This window comes from Peromyscus maniculatus, chromosome 3 (genome assembly GCF_049852395.1).
Source record: "Peromyscus maniculatus bairdii isolate BWxNUB_F1_BW_parent chromosome 3, HU_Pman_BW_mat_3.1, whole genome shotgun sequence".
In the NCBI taxonomy this organism is placed as follows: domain Eukaryota; kingdom Metazoa; phylum Chordata; class Mammalia; order Rodentia; family Cricetidae; genus Peromyscus; species Peromyscus maniculatus.
Window position 1 is genome coordinate 80,279,179 of NC_134854.1, and position 15,619 is coordinate 80,294,797.

Sequence of the window (15,619 nt, forward strand, 5' to 3'; positions counted from 1 at the left end):
TACCAAGACAAAAAGCCAAGAATAGCACTCTGAGAACAAAGGCCATGACTATGACCAGAGTGTGGCATGCTGAGGATCAGGGAACTTGGCAGGGAAACTCCTGTTCAACCACTTCCAGCTCCTCACAGAGGAGAAAGAACAGGATTTGTCTTCCTAGTCAGACTCACAGGTATGGACAACAGGATTCAGATTCAGCCTAAGAAACCTACCCTATATTTAACACCAACATCTATCTCACTGGGCCCATTAGGTTTTTGTAGCCTGTCTCCCACCGTGCCCCATACACCTTACTTATTTTCTACCCTCCTTTCATGTCACATGAATTTTCTAGTCATTAGAAAACATGTCAGAAGTCTCTGGTCCCAAACATGAATCCAAGGACATGTAATTAGGAAAAACAAAAGCAGCAAACTTCCTGCTGAGCAAGTTAGTACTAGTTAGTTCTCAAGAGCAGCTTTTGAGAAGATGTCCCACCAGCAAACAAAGCCATTCAAATGTACTTTTAATCTCAAGTTATATATATGGAGGAGACTTAAGCTCATGGACAAATAATGACAAAAAGTGAGGCAAAAAAAAGTGGTAAAGTTAGATTCTTGTGTTTTGGTTTCTGATGAAGTTATCAGTAAGTATAACAATGAGTTTATTAAAGACTTCACAAGACCACTACCCACAGGTCCCCTCTGTGCTACATCCAATCTCTCCACCCTGCTAGATCTCCCATACCTTTTTTCAGGATCTTTCCTGGTGAGTATCCCTGACCTTCTCCATCCATGCATTCCCACAACCCAATAGATCTAGCCTGGATCCCACATCCACTATCCTGGCTTATTCTGGCCACCCTGGCCTGCACTGCAACCATTTTCTAGGCCTTTTCCACCCTACCTACCTCCTAACCCACAGTCTCCTCCTATGCCACATCCAACCTTCCATTCAGCCAGATCTACTCCCATACTCCAGGCTTAGACTAGGAGACACATCCTGTATATCTGTCCAGTCCTTATTTCTACCTGACATTCCACCCAAGACATTTCCAACTTCTAAGCCCAATCTTCCCACATAGCTTATCTTCTGCTCCAACCCGCTCTGTCTTTATCAGACCTAGAACTAACAAAAACAGTCCGTACATCCAAATCTCACTGTAAAAATGCAAACAATATGAAAAATCAAGTCAGTATCTCTCCTTTCAAATATAGCAGCCCTGTAGAAATGCTTGCCAAAGACAGAAACCTAGATGAACCACAGGACACAGAATTTTAAAGAACAATCCTAAACATCAAAGAATTCAAAGAGTTTAAAGAAGACACAAAGAAATAATCCAGTGAAACTAAGGAGAAAGAACATTAGAAAAAAATGCTTGGGTAATATCCAAGAAAACACAAAAATGAGGTTGATATAAATGACAAAGAGAATCCTGGACTTGAGAACAAAATGCAATGAGAAGGTAGAAATATGAATATGGCTCAAGATAAAGTGAATATGGAATTGATAAAGGCAACAACTCAACTAGAAAACTTAAAGGAAAACCTTATAATGAGAATGAATCAAGCACAAGATGGAATATCAGGACCTGAAGATAAAGTAAAGAATCTATACCAAGTAAGAAAAGAATATGAAAACTTAACACACACACACACACACACACACACACACACACACACACACACAGAGAGAGAGAGAGAGAGAGAGAGAGAGAGAGAGAGAGAGAGAGACGGAGACAGAGACAGAGACAGAGAGAGACAGAGAGACAGAGACAGAGACATAAAAGGAACACACAAGAAATGTGCGACACCATGAAAAAAAAAACAAACCTTCAAATTATAGTTACAGACAAGGGAGAAAAATACCTAGTAAATGCTATAGACCAGCTCTTCTAAAGGATCATAGAAGAAAACTTCCTCAAACTAAGAAAAGTTATAATTATATAGATACAAGAAGAACACAGAACAACAAATAGAAACAAGCAGAAGAAAATCCCCACATTAGATGATAGTCAAAATACTAAGTATACATAGCAAAGAAAGTGTATTGAAAGCTTCAAGAGAAAAACTGCAAGTCACATATAAAGGAAAATCCATTGTATAGCAGCTGATTTCACAATGGTAACTTTCAAAGCCAGAAGAGCCCAGAAAAATGCATTCCAAGTCCTAAAAGACTATGATGACCAGGCTAGACTAATAAACCTAGCAAAACTATCTGCCATATCTTTGAAGGAGAAAGAAAAACTTACCATGATATAAACAACCTAAAAATATTGTGTACAACAAAGCAAACCTGAAAAAAATACAGTGAGCAATAGTTCAATCTGAAGAATGAGCATAGCCAAAAGATTGTGGAAAGAAATACAAAGTCATAATCATTATAACACAGAGCACCACTGTTAACATAAACAATATCACCAAAACAACATGATGACCACAACCAACACATACATTTCAATAATATCTTTAAACATCAATGGCCTCAACTCTTCCTTTAAAAGACACAGGCCAATCAAATGGATCAAGAAATAAAATCTATCGATCTGTATTCTACAAAAAACCAAACCAAACCAAACCACATCTTCGCTTTAAAGATGGGTACCATCTTAGAGTAAAAGGATAAACAGAAGTACTCCAATCAAGTAGGATCAGGAAGCAAGCAGATGTCACTGTTCTTATATCTGACAAAACAGACTTCAAACTAAAACTAATCAGACGAGATACACAGGGACACTTCATTGTAATTAAGGGAATATTTAACCAAGACATTAGTACCCTAAACATATATGCATCACATTCAGGGGCACCCAATTTCATAAAAACAAAACAACAAAAACTCAACTGCTATTGGACTAAAAGACACAGATTAACATCAACCCATTAATAGTAGGTGACTTCAATACCCAACTTTCTCCAATAGACAGATCATCTGGACAAAAAATAAACAACAAAAAAACCCCTATCAGAACTAATTGACATTATACTTCAAATGGACTTAACATACTTTTAGAATATTCTACCCAAATACCAAAGAATATACATTCTGCTCAGCTCATAGTTTTTCTGATATAGACCATGTCCTAAAATACAAAACAAATCTTTACAAATTCAAAAAGACTGAAATCACTCCTTGTATCCTATTTGACCACAATGCCATAAACTTGAAATGGACAGCATACAAATCTCTAGTAAATATACAACCTCATGGAGATTAAACAATTGATTATTAAATGATGACTGGGTCAAAGAAGAAATCAAGAAGAAAATAACTTCCTGGAACTAAATTAAAATGAAAATGTAATACAATAAAATCTCTGAGATGCACTGAAAGCAGTCCTATGAGGACAATTCATTGCTCTAAGTGTCTACATTAAAAAATCAGAAGGAGCACAAAAAAATGAACTAATGATGCAACTCAAAAATTTTGGGAAACAAGAACAAATCAAAGCCAAATCTAGTAGACGGTCACAAATAATAAAAGCAAGAGCAGAAATCAATGAAATAGAACAAAGAAAATAATACAAAAATCAACAAATATAAGAGCTGGTTCTTTGAGATGATAAACAAGATTGAACAGACTCGGCCCAAATAATCAAAAGAAATAGAGGACCCAAATTAACTGAATCAGAAATGAACAGGAAAACATGACAACTGACCAAAGAAATTGAAAATATTTTAAGAGGATACTTTTAAAACCTGTAGTCCACTAAGCTGGAAAGCCTAAAAGAAATAGATGAATTTCTAGATTCAGCCAAACCATAAACATTAACCAAGAAGTCAACAACCTAAACAGACCCATAACAAATGAGATTGAAATACTAATAAAAAGTCTTTCAGCTAAGGAAAAAGTCCAGGGCCAGATGCATTCACAGCAGAATTCTAGTAGCCTTTCAAAAAAGATGTAGAGTCAGCTCTTCTCAAACTATATTTAAAAAAAGAAAGAAAGAAAAGAAACAGAAAGAACAGTACCAAACTCCTTCTATAAAGCCAGTAGCATTCTAGTACCAAAACCAGATAAAGATATAACAACAAGAACAACAAAACTACAGGCCAATAGTCCTGATGAACGAAGACTCAAAATTGCTCAATAAAATACTTTCAAACAGGATATAGACATATTTCAATACTGTACAGCATGACTAAGTTGGCTTTATATCTGAAATGCAGGGATGGTCCAATATCCACAACTCACTAAATGTAATAAATCACATTAATGGACTTAAAAACAAAAATCATATGATCATCATAGATACAGAAAAATAGATGTAATCAATTGATGTAGAAAAAAGCCTTTGACGAAATCCAACATGAGTTCATGATAAAAGTCCTAGAAAATGTGGGGCTAGAGGGAATAGACTTCAACATAATAAAAGCTATTGTAGTACTTTGAGTGAGAATGCCACCAAAGGCTCTTGCATTTAAATCTTTTGTTCCCTAGTGAGGGAAGGATTAGGAGGTGTTGCTTTGTTAGTGAAGATGTACTGGGGGTGAGCTTTGAAGTTTCAAAAGCCCATACCAGGTACAGTCTCTTTCTCTCCTTTCCTCTCCTTCTCTTTTCTTCTTTCTTCTCTTCTCTCCTCTTTTCCATTCTCCTCTCTCTCCCTCCCTCCCTCCCTCCCTCCCTCCCTCCCTCCCTCCCTCCCTCCCTCCCTCCCCCCTCTCTCTCCACCTGCTTTTTGTGGATAAGGATGTAAAGCTCTCAGCTACTGCTCCAGCACCATGTTTGTCTGCTTCTTGCCATGATGATAATGGATTAACCCTCTAAAATGATAAGCAAGTCCCCAGTTAAATTCTGTATTTTTATGAGTTGCCTTGTCATGGTGTATCTTCACAGCAAGGGAACAGTAACTAAGATAGTTATATACAAGAAACCGACATCATTCATCCTAAATGTAGAAAAGAGTGGGACAATGTAGCAGGAATCTTAAAAGTTCTTATTAATAAAATCAAACCTGAGGCGAGTTATTGGGGTCCATGCTGGTAGATCAGAGAGACAGAACAAGCCACAGCTAACCTCACCTGGCCAACTTCTCAGCTGGTCTTGTTTCCTCAGACTGGAAGCCTCTGAGTCCTCATCCAGAATGAATCCCAGCTGAACTGTGCTGCTTCAAAGCCTGAAAGCTTAACCAGGCCAAATGCTTAACCAGCCAAAAACTTCTAGTTTCTGGTCCTCACGCCTTATATATCTTTCTGCTTTCTACCACCACTCCCTGGGATTAAAGGCTGGCTTTCTGGGATTAAAGGTGTGTCACCATGCTTGGCTATTTCCAATGTGGCCTTGAACTCACAGAGATCCAGAGGGATTTCTATCTCTGGAATGCTAGGATTAAAGGTGTGAGTGCCACCATTTTCTAGCCTTTGTATCTAGTGGCTGTCTGTTCTCTGACCCCAGATAAATTTATTAGAGTAAACAATATTTTGGGGAACACAATACCACCACAGGACTGTAGTAGCGCTTTTTAACCAGCAGGCGGTGCTGGTACAGCTCCAAAGCAGGGCCTGCTGGCGACCTTGGCTGGCGGCAGCTGGAGGCAGATGGCGGGATGGCCGGGAGCCGAGTGTGGATACCTCACTCGCAGCGGTTTTTTACTGGTCTCGGGGCTAAACTAGGGAGCTGAGACCGGACTAGCTGCTCCCCTTTTCGGGAATGGACTGGTTATATGGAACTTTGCAGGCGGGTTTAGGTACCCGCCAGCCGGGGAACAGGCTGAGGGCAGGAGCCGCCCAGACCTTTGGAATTTGCCCCACGTTGGGCGCCAGATATTGGTGTAAATTATAAAGGCCACTCCACGTAGTTAAAAGGAAGATTTATTTAGTGGATGACTTACAAATAAAAGAATGGATAGGTCGCGGGGGTCTGGGGAAGGCGTATAGCAATCCAGCGGTGTTCTCTAGAGCTCTGCACAATCAATCTCCACCATCCAGGGTCCAGGCACAGAGAGAGCGCCCAGAGCGAGCGCTTGCCCATCCAGCTCCTAGGTTTCCAGCACCTCCCCTCGCCCCGCCTCGTAGGCGTGACAGTTGCCAGAGTCTCAATGGGGGTTGGAGCTTCCAGATCCAAGCTGGAATGGCTACCCACTACACAGGACAATCTCACTGACGTCAGGAATGAGAATGGAATGAATGCCTGCTCTCCGCACTCCTTTTCTACATTGTGTTTCTTATCTGGGGAATAAGAAAAAGTAAAGAAATTAAGGGGATACAAATAGGAAAAGAAACTCAAGTATTTTTATTTGCAGATGATATGATATTTTACATTAACTATCCTAAAATTCTCAAAAATTTTCTAGAAATAAATGAATTCATCAACGTGGCAGCATACAGAATAAATTTGCACAAATCACTAGATCTTCTTTACACCAACAACAGAAAATGAGATCTTGGACACATACCCATTCACAACAGCCTCAGAAAAAAATATCTAGGAATAAACCTAACCAAGGAAGTGAGTAACCTCTACAATCAAAACTTTAAAACTTTGAAGAATGAGATAGAGAAAGAAACTAGAAAGATATCCCAGACTCATGGATTGGTAGAATTAATATTGTGAAAATGAACACTTTTTTCAAAAGCTTTTTACACACTCAATGCAACCCCAGTCAAAATACTCATCTCACTCTTTACAGAAACAGACAAAACTGTCCTAAAATTCTTATGGAACCACAAAAAGACCTGACATAGTCAAACAATCCTGAACAAAAAGAACAGTGCTGGTAGATTACCATTTCAGAGCCATAGTAATAAAAACAATATGGTTCTGACTCAAAAACTGACATGTAGACAAATGGACCAAAATAGAAAACCCTAACCTGACTATATATATTCAGTTATTTAATATTTGTCAAATAGTGATGGGAATAGCAGGTTATATATGATCTGAAGGATGAAATGGGAAAAATGGGGGGGGGGCTAATTAGGGGAGGGGAGAGAGATCAATACAGATGAAGGAAAGAGGAGGGTAAAACAATAGTAAGGATATCTGAAAAAAACTCGTAAGAAATCATACTACTCATTATCTAAAAAACAAAACAAAAACAAAAAACACCCACAATGCATGTAAATTTATGTATAAATATAGATATAATTTAAATGAAATTTTCTCATCTGAGTTGGCAATTCCCCTCCTCTTAACAAAACTCCCAATACCAGGCATGAGAAGCCCTTTTTTCAGTTGTTGGTCAGGGTCGTCCAAGAGACTCCAAAACAATGCAGACTGTTGCTATTGCCCTTGGTTGTCCCTCAGAGGTGGAAGGTAAGTCCCAATTGCTGGAGACACCACGCACTTCAGACACAGGGCCCAGAGGCCTCTGAACTGGAACTGATTCAAATGTTTTCTCTTTGAGGATTAGCTTTTATGGCACCAGAAGTACCATGAAAGCCTCCAAAGAAGGAATCAACCAACAGTTCTACCCAGATATGATACCTATGAGTCACAACAATGACCAGCATGGCACAATAAACCTAAGGGTGAAACAGTGGCACACGGACCTTTATGGTAACCAATAGCTCTCTAATTGGACTTAAGATTCATTCTACAAGAAGAAAATCTTGTCTTGTACTAGGAACCTAGCCAACCTCCCAGAGCTAGAGAAGCCATGGATTTGGGGAGGCAATAGACAACCACCATTTTATTAAATCAGCACAACCCTTAAGAGCATTCTAAACATTTGTCCTTATACCCACAGATAAGTTTAGTTCTCACTCCTCATCATAGAAACTTCTCTTTGCAACAAATGAAGACTACTAAAAAACACCACGACCAATCAAAATGCAGAGTTATAGAGTCCAGTTCCAATGGATATATGTATAAAGCAACTCTTATACATAAGGCTCAGGGAACATTGTGAAAGAAGAGGCGAAGAGATTGTAAGAGCCAGAAGATCAGGGAGTTTGCTGTGAGACTGTGTCTCCTAGCAACGTCAGATGCTACACCCATAAACTCTCACCAACCTGAATGCCTAAACATAAGCTGAACAAAGACAACAATAATAGACATGTCAAAGTGGATGGGGGGAACAATCATGAGACCCTACACAAAGAACTACAGGCAACTAAAAAAAGCTGAGAGCTGGACAAATAAGCTTCCCCCGGGGAAGAACACACTAATTGGTTATCCAATACCAAATGGTCAGCCCTGGAAACACATACAAATAACATTATACAGGCTGAGCATATTATATTAGTAATATACATGCATATACATATATGCATGTAACAACAATTAATGAAAAAGGAGGTCATGGATCTGAAAGAAACCTAAGAGGGGTACATACATAGGAGTGTTTGGATGGAGGAAAGGGAAATGATGCAATTTTATTAGAATTTCAAAAATAAAAGAAAAATTATAAATTTAAAGAAAAAAAGACTTCATGAGTAGGAAAATGTTTCCTGGCTTTCTGCTCTGAAAGGAACTGACCATTAGTGCAAGGAATATGTACAGACTTTGGAGCAAATAAAGATTAGTTTAGCTTCACCTCTTATCACAGGTTTGTGACATTATTTTTATAAAACTTAAGCCAACTCATGTTACTTTTCAGCTCAAAATGGTCTTATTCTGTCCCATTTAAAAATATAAACTATCATAAGTCATTAACACAATCAAAGAGCATTAAAACCTATTAGTGAGGAACTTGTAGGATGATTCTATGGCTAGTGTTAACTATCTGATTGATAGAATCTAGGATCACCTGATAATTGTTGGTTTGGGCCTGCCTCTAAGGGATTATCTTGATTAAGTTAATTGATGTAGAAAAACCCGTATTATCGGTGGGTGGGAGCATTTCCTGGGCAGGGATCCTGGGCTGTATAAAATGAAAAAAGCAAGCTGAGGCCAAAGATTTTCTGCTCTATTCTGACTGAGAGGGCAATGTGACCAGCTTCTTCAGGCTCTTACTGCTTTGACTTCTTCATGATGAACTGTACCTTGAACTGGGAGCTAAAATAAATATTTCTTTCCAAAAGTTGCTTTTCTGACAGTATATTATCACATCAACAGAAAAAGAAACTAAAACAGATGACAAAGTTTGGTGATATTTTATTTGTACTGAAATGTGATTTTATTTGTATGTTAATAAATAAAGTTTCCTGGGGGTCAGAGCTAATAACAAGCCATAGCAGAAGCCAGGGGGTGGTGGTGCACACCTTTTATTTTTTTCCTTTTATTTTATTTTACAATACCATTCAGTTCTACAAATCAGCCACGGATTCCCTTGTTCTCCCCCCTCCTGCCTCCCTCCCCTTCCCCCCAGCCCATCCCTCATTCCCACCTCCTCCAGGGCAAAGCCTCCCCGGAGGACTGAGATCAACCTGGTAGACTCAGTCCAGGCAGGTCCAGTCCCCTCCTCCCAGACTGGGCCAAGCGTCCCTGCAAAAGCCCCAGCTATGACTGATTAGGGTTCTAACTTTAGCATGGGTCATTTGACATTTTACAGATTAAGATTACTGACAAAGTCATGAGAGGATCATTTGGGTCTCTGTTACGTAACATCATTATGTAAACAAAAGCTTACATAAATGAAAAATAATTATGTGTTGCTAGATATCAAAGCCATGTGCCTACATGCTACATTGTGCTGTATTTCTGGGATACACTCCCATTTCTGACTCTGCCCTTAAAAACTATTTTGTCAGAGTGACTAAATCAAGAAAACAAATGGCAAGAAATGCTGGTGAAGATGCTGAGAAAGGGAACCCTCACCACTGCTTGGGGGGTTTGTGTTGTTGGTTGTTTTTTACTCTTTGGCTCCTTGCTCTTTTGGGGGGCTTCCACCCAGCTCCCAAATAAAGCACACATGGAGTCTTCTGTAGAGACTCACAGAGGTTTCCTAGTGAGAACTTACTCAGGGTCCAAGAATCTGAACTTGCTTTACCCAGCAGGGCTGCATAAGGGGATGATTTGACCATGGGCATGGTTACCAGGTATTTGGAAGGGTCTGCACTTGGCTGTGCTGTGTGCTTTGATCTTGCAAGGGAGAGGTCCTTTGCCCTGCCCCTTGGCATGTTATAAAATTCCCTTTTGAAGAGACAGAAGGGGCCAGTGGATTTTGATCCAGGTCTTCTAGAAGCTATCCTTTGTTTCTGTCTTTCTCCTCTCCAATATCTTTCTATCTAAAAGTTTCTTATCCCTCTCTCCTTCTCATAGGTACCCTTTAAAATGTGGGAGCTGGCCTCTCACAGTCTTCTTCTTACTTAAGAATACCTGGCCTTAGTTTGGCTTGTTTCTAGCCAGCTTGTCAGCTTTTCTTAACTTAAATTATCCAGTCTACCTTTTGCCTCTGTACTTTTTCCTTTTCTTATTTCTGTATATCTTACTTTCACTCTTACTCTGTGGCTGGGTGGCTAGCCCTTAGTGTCCTCTTCTCCTTGTTCTCTCTTCCCAGATTTCTCCTTCTATTTATTCTCTCTGCCTGTCAGCCTCACCTATCCTTTCTCCTGCATGTAACACTGGGGTCTATGCAGCGACATTTTGTTCAGCCTAGGTGAAGAGAGGAGGGGAATGGACCTGCCTCGACTGAATCTGCCAGGCTGAGCTGAAGCCCCAGGGGAGTCCTTGACCTGGAGGAGATGGGAATGGGGGGTGGACTGGGGGGAGGGTGGGGAGCGGGAGGAGGGAGGACAGGGGAATCTGTGGCTGATATGTAAAATTAAATTAAATTATAAAAGAAAAGAAAAAATAATATTCTACAACATTTCCTCCTTTTTGTCTAAATAAAAATGAAAGGCATTAACTTTAACATAGTAAAACTACATACAATAAAAACAGTTATCAAGTAAGAATTATATTTACAATATTCAGTCCATTTGTGTTTAGCAAATTCAGAGAAAACACTCTACCATCTACCCCTTCTTAATGACTCCAAAGTTTTATAACTAATTTATTTTCTATCACTAACTAAGAAAAACTGATACGCTAATTATTTAGTCTTTACCTCCACCAAAGACCCAGAAGAATGTAATATTACCTAAGTAAAAAGGAAGTGCATTGTAAGCAACTTCCAAAACTCTAGAAATGACAGAGACATCTGACTGCCTGGACAGTCACCCAAAGCTCCTCTGCAACATTGAGGCATCTATCTTCTGTCTATAGGTCTAGAATATCTGGCAGACTTTTCAGTGAAGCAGGAAATGTGAAGGACTGCCCTGCCTTGTATTGGCAAAGTTCATCAGTCGCTTTTTTTTCTGTGTCCTGCAGAATGTCTGGCAGACTTTTCCATAAAGCAAGAACCCTGAAGTACCATTCCATCTTTATTTGATAAAGTTCAGCAGTCACTTTCCTATGAGTCCTGCATGTCTAGTTTATAAAGCATACAGTCAAGCAGTCAAGGTAAAAACAGTTTCTTGCCCAAATGGCTAATCTTGCTTCAATGAAAGCAAACTCTTATGGAGTTTCTTCAATGCCTATCATCTTCTCTAAAGTAAATTGGTGCTTCCAGGAGTAGAGGAGTCTCATTGTCATGAAAATCCTCAGGTTAACAAAATATTTTAAATGCTATATTCTCTAGGTCTTTGAAGTGTTTGAAAACCATTTATCCATCTAAATTTATCCATTTAACCTTGAAAACATACCTAATGTGACTACAATTTTGATTATTATAGACTACCTACTAACCTCATTTCTTATTTATACATTGCATTTGTAAATGAGCTGCATAAGCACAATACCCCAAAAAGAGTAGAAACATATACAGTATAAGAAAAATAATTCTAAGTTTATATCACTATAGCAAAATCTATGCCAATGCAAAATATCTGAAATTAATTATTTGTCTTTTTATCCTATATTCCCCTAAATTATAACAAACATCCATAACCCACCAAATAACCAAAAGCCTCCCACAACTCAACTCTTGGAAATGTGAATGACTGCTTTCTGTTGTCTGTGGGCAAAGGCATCTTTAGGGGTCCCTGAGAAAATTTTGAGATAATGAGCAAGTCCTGGGAAGACCAGCAGTAATCTTTGTTGATAGATATCATCTGTCAAGATTCACAAGGTCTCCCCTGATCAAACCTGATCAATATCATTCCTGAAGGAATCCACAGTCTCTCATCCTCTGTGGAAACAAAAGCAAAAACTCTTCTCCAAAGCCTTTTTGATTTCTATTTGACAAATATATTTTGGCCTCTTTTTAAAAGTTAAGATAGCCCTAAGTTATCTAGGTTGGCTCAATGCTGCAGTCCTATTCATAATACCATGTCTTCCAGTAGCTGTATTTTGCCCATCAGCAATAAAAAAAAAAAAAAATTCAAAATCAACACAATACTGTACAGGATCCAGACTCTCTGTATATTTCCCATCTTTGCATGGCTTTTTTCTTTTATATTACTTTCATTGTCTCTAAAGACTTTATTTTTTTAAGTATTATTTATTTCTCTGACTATCTATACTCATTTTATTTTCTCTCATAAGCCTAAGCACATCTGTTTAGAGTTTTTTTTCCCCCATCTGGACCTCTTTTGCTGCATATTTCTAGTCTTTTTGACTGTGTAAGCAAACTTTAAACTGCTAAGCTACAAGTAGGTCCTCTGAGCTGCTCTATCAGCTGGCTCTACCTGCTTCTTGAGTCGTGAAAGCCAAGTCTAAAGCTTGAGGCCTGGTCAGAGGTGTGTGACCAAGAACTGCTGTCTTCTAGAGCTCTAGAATGCCAATGCTTGCATTGCTGCAGGCATTTTTACTTTTTTTTTTTGTTCCTATTTAATGTACTGGCTCTTCAAGGGTTCACCAGCAGGCAGAAACTCTTAAAGGAGCTGTGTTCTCTCTCTCTCTCAATTTTCTTTTTCTTTTTTCTTTTTTTTTTTTTTTTTTAGCTTTCTCAGGCACAATGAAAATTTGAGCTTCACATTGTTACTCCAAAATGTTGTTGTTGGTTTGACTTTTTTTACTCTTTCAGGGGCCTGCCACCTTGCTCCCAAATAAATACACACAGAAACTTATTATTACTTAAAAATGCCCTGCCTTAGCTTGGCTTATTTCTTGCCAGCTTGTCTTAACTTAAATTATCCCATCTATCTTTTGCCTCTGGGCTTTTTCCTTTCCCTATTTCTGTATACCATTCTTTACTTCTCACTCTGTGGCTGTTTGTGTAGCTAGACAGCTGGCTCCTTATTTGCTCATCTCCTCATTTTCTCATTCCTTGATCTCTCTTGCCTCTTCCAGATTTCTCCTCCAATTTATTCTCTCTGCCTGCCAGCCCTGCCTAGCCTTTCTTCTCCCTTGCTATTGGCCATTCAGTTCTTAATTAGAGCAATCAGGTGTTTTAGACAGGCACAGTAATACAGCTTCACAGAGTTAAATAAATGCAACATAAAAGAATGCAACACATCTTTGCATCTTTAAACAAGTGTTACACAACATAAATGTAACAGATCTTAAAATAATATACCACAACAGGTTGCTATATACTAAAAGGACACAATATTCTATTACATGCTGAGCCATATTTATTGCTGTTCTGTTCACCATAGGTAGGAAATGAGGCCAACATAAATATCTTTTAACTGATGAATGGAAAATGAAAATGTACATACACACAATGGAATACTATTCTGCTGTAAAGTAAAATGAAATCATGAAATTTTTAGGTAAATGACCAGATCCAGACAGATAAACGCTACATATTCTTTCTTATTTGCAGTCCCCTGATCAAATCTTTGTGTTTGGGTATATAATTAAGAGTAACTGCAGAAGACAGAAAAGTAGAAAGGAGCCATGGGTGGTGGGGGAGAAGGAACTCAAGGTGTGGATAAGACATGGATGTTATGAATGCAGGATGGGTCAAATGGGGGTGGGGAGGGGCTGAGAGTTAAATGGGGAGAGGAAAGGGGGGTAATTCAGAGGGAGAAGGCAGAAGAGAAAAATAATACTAAGGATGTTGGAAAAAGTCATAGGGAAATATTTTACAAATTTACTTAAAACATATATATGTATGTATATGCACATGCATACATATATTTATGTATACATATATACACACACATACACACACACACACACACATATAAATGTGTTTATCTAATTTTTAAAATGAAGTTGATACCTCATGGGGTGACAATGCTCCCCCAATAACCACAAACTAACAAAAACTTCTGTACCAGTGTGGTGGTTTGAATAGGAATGGCCCCCATAAGCTCATAGATTTGAATGCTTGATCAACAGGGAGTGGTACTATTAGGACAAATGACCTCGTTAGAGGAAATGTGTCACTGGGGGTGAGCTATGACATTTCACATGCTCAAACCAAGCCCAGTATCTCTTTCTCTCTTCCTGCTCTCTGCCAATCCAGATGTAGAACTTATGGCTCTTTCTCCAGCACCATGTCTGCCTGCATAATGCCATGCTTCTTGCATTGACAATAATGGACTAAACCTCTGAACTTGTAAGCCAGCCCCAATTAAATGTTTTTCTTTATAAGAGTTGCCATGGTCATGGTGTCCCTTCACAGCAATAAAAACCCTAACTAAGACAGCCAGATACGGGAAACACTCTTCAATTTGTTAGTCAGGGGAGTCCTAGGACTCCTCAAATAATATAGGCTACTTTCAATGTCCTTTCAGTTGCCTCCTAGAACTTGGAGGTAAGACCCTATTGCTGAAGACACCACAGCAGACATAGGATTTGGAGGATTTGAGCTGTAACTGACCTAGAAGCCTCTTCCCTGAGGATTAGCTGTTACAGTATCAGAAGGTGTTGTGTAAATTGACAAGGGAGAAAAGCAATCACTAGTCCTACCCAGCTATAAATTCTGCAAACCACAAAGACTATCCCAGCAAGATATTTCCAGTGGTGGCACTTAGATCTTTGGGGTAACCAATAGCTGTCTAATCAGACTTAAGGCCTGCTCAGTAGGTGGGAATTCTTGGTACTGTAAACCTAGCCAGTTACCTATGACTGGAGAGGTCATAGACCTTAAAAGAGAACCTAGTATTGCCATTTTCCTAAATTAATATAGTTTTTAACTGTACTCTTAAAAATGTACTATCATACCCACAGATAAGTGTAGTGCTTGATGCTTGTCTAAAGAATTTTCTCTTTTTTTGTAGTAGATGGACGATGTTATGAATTTGCGAGAGTGGGGAATCCCCAGCTGGTCAGTCCAGGGTTTCCCAGGGTATCCTACGGGCATGAGGGAAAACATGCTGGGCAGATGCAGCAGGGGTGGTGGTGTGTGGAAAGTCATTCATACCCAGACGCAGCATCCACGTGGAGAGCTTATTATAATAGAGAGATGAAGAGAAAGAAAAGAGGGAGACGAGGAAGAAAGAGAAGGGAGAGTGTTGCCGGAGGGCTTCTCTCCAGGTTCCATTAAGCCCCGCAGTCCCACAATCCACATATAAAATAATCACTCAGACGCTTATATCACTTATAAACTGTATGGCCGTGGCAGGCTTCTTGCTAACTGTTCTTTTATCTTAAATTAACCCATTTTTATAAATCTATACCTTGCCATGTGGCTGGGGGCTTCCCAGCGTCTTCACATGCTGCTTCTCCTGGCGGTGGCTGCAGTGTCTCTCCTCCTTCTTCCTGTTTCCCCAATTCTCCTCTCTCTTTGTCCCGCCTATACTTCCTGCCTGGTCACTGGCCATCAGTGTTTTATTTACATAGAGTAATATCCACAGCACTTCCCCTTTTCTTCTTTTTTTAAAAA